This window comes from Cryptomeria japonica, chromosome 11, assembly GCF_030272615.1.
Source record: "Cryptomeria japonica chromosome 11, Sugi_1.0, whole genome shotgun sequence".
Taxonomy (NCBI): Eukaryota; Viridiplantae; Streptophyta; class Pinopsida; order Cupressales; family Cupressaceae; genus Cryptomeria; species Cryptomeria japonica.
The window spans coordinates 177,975,306-177,980,369 of NC_081415.1; positions in this window are offsets into that span (position 1 = coordinate 177,975,306).

Below are 5,064 nucleotides of genomic sequence, written 5' to 3' on the forward strand. Positions count from 1 at the left end.
TCAACACCTATTGTCTTGGCCAGCCATAAGAATTGTGCTTGACTTATTTTAAAAAATCAAACATTCAAAACCAAACACCAAAACATTGTGTCTTTTGTGTCTTCAAGTGTATGCAAAACATTTTTACATCAAACAACACACTTTTCTTTGAGTCATTTTGAGTCTAAACACTTGCAAACATTGAGCCCTTATCAACACTGTGTTCTCTTGTCACGAAAAATAGTCAAACATTCAGATTTGGTCACAACAAAACAACTTCACAGATTGGAAAAATTGCACAAAATTTTCAGAAGCACGTCTATGTCATATAACTGTGTCTGTGAAGGGCAGAAACGCATATGTGTTCTCTTGAGCAACATTGCATTTACAACATCTCAGAAACACGTCTGTGTTTGACAAAACCACGTCTGTGTCATTTAAGCACGTTTGTGTCTGACATAATAGCGTCTGTGTCCTTTAAGCGCGTCTGTGAAGTATACAGGCACATCTGTGTTCATAATTGAAAACTTTCATAATCCAACAAACAAGGAACAGTCAGTTTCAGACTTATTGAGCTTCCTAGGTATCTCTTTGGGTTTTCATCTAGCATTCAACCTATCTTTGGGTCTCACAAAGTCCATCATTACTTTACACCTTACATTACATTCACATTTGTCTAAACTTGAGTCAAAAGGTCACTCGCTTGTCCTCATCATACTTTGTCAACACATTACATACAGCGTCATTTTGCTAAGTGGTCCCTCATCAAGGTCTATCACCTTTGGGTCTCATTTGGTCTTACTTAGAGTCAAGGTCAACTTACCTCATCAAGAGAAACTATCATCTCTTTGGAAGCCACACCTACTCTACTACATACATACTTGGTCTTACACTTTGGACATTGCAAGTACACCTCAGATTCATTTACATTTCATCCAACTCTTGGTCTTCCATACTCTTTTCCATTTTCATCTACTTTCACACATCTTGGTCAAGACCTAGTTCATGGTTGAAACCCATTCCCAAAAATCTAGGAGAGAAACCAAAGAGGCTCAAGAGTCCGCAAACATGAGTTCCTATGAATATGACAATGATATCTTTTTCAATTCTGATCATAACACATTACCTAACATGGATGCTTATATAAACATTCCAAATGTTGAGAACATGGATACTATAAATAACAATGATACATACAATGACAATATGGACAACTTTTCCATACATTCAGGAGAAGTGGAAGAAACCATTATGGATCCCCGTTTTAATAGATTGGTCGAGGAAATAATGAAGAGAGATAGACAATATTTCTTACAAGTGATGGCACATAGTGGAGCCAAGATTCCTCATGATTTTGACATGTCTCAAATAATGGAAAATCGACCTTTGCAACAATCTCACTCCAACATGGATCAAAGGAGGCCTAATAATGGAGGCAATAGAGGACCGCATATGGTGCCTGAATCACCATCATCTTTGTTTCAAAAACCCAAGGTCCCATACACACATGGTCAAGCATATGATACTCACCTTCGCAAACCATTATGGAAGTCTTATGTAGAAAAATATACTCAATCACATACCAATGCTAAGGATCAACCACCAAAGCAATCGGATATTCAAAGGCATGCTCAAAATTTGGACACAAGGAAACCCCGCGTCAAATTTGGGGGCAACACACTAGAACAAACTCATGACATTCTTATAGAGTATGGTATACAAGGACAAAGCAGATATTCTGCTCCTCATCATGAATCTATACCAAGTCATCCATATACGCAACATCATTATAGACCTCCTCCATATGAACATGTGTATGATCAATACCATCCATATATGCAACATGCTCCTCCACCTGGTGGTTCAAGCATGGGGTATGGTCCAAGAAGTCGGTCTCCACCTAAGAATAATTTGGAACAACAAATCAAGGATTTACAAAAGAAAATGGAGGACATAAATACACTGAAGCCAACATACACAATGAGAGATATATGTCCTTATCCATTCGACAAGAGCATTCCAATGCCTCCATTTCCTACACACTTTGTGACACCTAAGTTTGATAAGTATAGAGGAAAAGGGGATCCTAAGGCACACATAAGACAATTTTTCACATCTTGCATTGAGGTAGCAGCAGAAGAGACATATTTGATGAGATTATTCCCACAGAGCTTAGGTGATCAAGCTATGGAATGGTTCTCCCAACTCCCGCCTGAAATTAAATCATGGGGTGACTTAGTAGAGGCATTTATCCAACATTTCTCATACAACATAGAGACAGACATATCAGTGACTACTTTGTGCAACACCAAACAAAAGGATGGAGAATCTTTTTCATCATTTTTACAAAGATGGAGAAATCTAGCCAGCAGATGCTCTTGTGAAATTCCACAAAAACAAATGGTAGAGATGTTCACCCAAAATGTTAACAAAGACATTGGTTATGACCTAAGAAAAGCTTGTTTGTCCACCTTCAAGGACGTCATTGAAAAAGGCTTAGCAACAAAGAAAGTCCTAATTGAACAAGGAGTCATTAAGATATTCAAAGAAAACAAAGATAACTTTAAAGGAAAAGATAAGCCAAGATTTTGGAATAAAAACAAGAACACAATCAATGATGGTGTTGTGGATGCCAATACAGTACAACCCAAAATCATTTTTTCTAGATCAAGCTCTACAAACAATCAAGTGAATACTCAAACAACTTCCAAGTCACGAAGGAAGTACACTCCATTGGGAGAACCACTAGAGTTAGTTTTCAAAAAGCTAGTGGCAAACAAGATAATCACAATTCCAGATTTTCCTCCATATGAGCCAAAGGTCAAACCAAATTGGTGGAATGATGATGAGTATTGTGAATTTCATAAGAGAAAAGGACATAAAATAGGAAATTACCATCGACTGAAGAACATCATACAAGATCTTATTGATAGAGGTGACATTGAGATTGAAGGACACTCATCCAATCAAGAACATGAAATGTTTAAGGAACCATTCCCAAAGCATGACAAGGGAAAAGCTAAAGCCACAGATGACCAAACCAACTATACCAGAGCATCCTATAACTATGATTCAACTAGCAATCACATTTCGATGGACAATTATGTCTCTACCATTATCATCAAGGACAAAACACCTGAGAATTCTACCCAAAGACCCAAGATTGTCCTAAAAGGCATCGGATCTTCTTCTGAACCTACCTCTGAATGTAATTTTACAACTCGTCAAGGTAAATTCACTTTGCAAGGTGCTCCAACTAAAAACACCGCTTCTTCATCAACCAAACCTGAGTATGACCTTGTAGAACAGTTAGGGAAGACACCCGCGCTCATTTACATCCTTGAGCTCTTACGCATATCCCCCGCACATAAAGCTATTCTTGACAAAGTCTTAAGAGACACTGTTGTCCCTACTGATCTGAATGTGGACCAGTTTCAAGCCATGGTGGGATACCTTTCTATTCCACACTCCCTTACATTCACAAAAGTTGATGATGCCTCAGTAAGTCAGCCACATAATGCACCATTACACATTGAAGCCTTCATACACAAACATCGAATAAAACGAGTCCTGATAGATGGAGGAGCAGGTCTAAACATTTGTACATTGAGCACTATTAAACAATTGGGATATTCTGATAAAGCTGTGAATTCTACAAACAAAATTACCATCAAGGCATATGATGATGAAGAGCATTCATCCAAGGGCACAGTCACCTTACCTCTCAGAGTTGGGCCAGTTATGAAGGATGTGGTTTGTCAAGTCCTAGACCTGGATCTCACATACAATATATTACTAGGATGTCCTTGGATTCATAAAATGAGGGCAATCCCATCTACATATCACCAATGCATCAAGTTTCCTCACAATGGAGTTGAGATAACAGTTAATGGTGATCCTAATCCATTCATATACTGCGATAACTTGAGACCGAAAACTGAGACGATTATTCCAAGTAATAGGGAAGTTGTCCCTTCTTCTGCATACATTGATCCTGAATCATTAAAACCTTCGACCTCAAAACAAGGTGAGGGCATGGGTGAATACACTTTGAATCAAACCATGTGCTTACAACAAGTTATGAGTTCACCAAAAGAATATGGAAGACCACATCCTAATTGTAGCGTCCTAAAATTGCGACACTTGCAATTTCGACTGCATTTGGGTCTTCACGATGGTGGCGCAACACTGAACCTGAATGGAGACCCCGAAACTTGTCCATGACATCAAAAACTGCATTTTCCAACACCCTGGCCTGATCCTCCTTGCACCCTGCTGTCCCTGGAGGTGGGACCATGGCGCCCAGCGCCCTGGTCCCTGGCCCTATTTTGGGCCCGGTCTCTTTTGGGGCCTCGGGTCTTTAAGTTTGCAAATTGGAAAATAACCTTTCCTGGTCGGCCTAAGGTCGGAAAAATCAGTCTATCAACCCTAATTGACAAGTATATAAACTACATTTTCTCTCCCATTTTGAGGAGGAAGGACATATGTGTACAAGACGTGGAAACGATACTCAAACATTCAAGCATTCAAGCATTCAAGCATTCCTTCAAACAATTGATCATTCTAAGTCTCCATTCAAGGCTAAGTGTTGCATTCAAGACAAGGATTCAACCATTGAAGAGGAGATCACTTACAACACATTACATACAACAACATTTACACCTTCGCATGTAAGAATGCAAACATTCTTACAACAAGGTATCAGTACTTGTTTAAATTACAAACAATTACATTTACAACATTCTCATTTCTTGGTTAATTCCAAAACCGAGGTTTGACCTAAAGGCAAACCCCTCATCCCTAACCCCCCAATCGTCCTCTCTTTTCTATGTGTAGGTTGCAGGTACGCGGCTGTAATTGAAGATCTGGAGTCCTTGTACAGAGACAAACAGATCCCCCTTCGTTTCGCGGATTTTTCGGAGGACCGTGTGCACGCCGGGCGCCATCGTTCCGTCAACTTTCGCTCAAATTTGCAGAACAGCACCGTCTCAACATTTTACTGCTAATTCCAGGTCCGCAGCTTCATCCTATATTCCTATCTCTGTTTATAAGTGAATCTTTCTCACTTTTCATGCATTCCTAGCT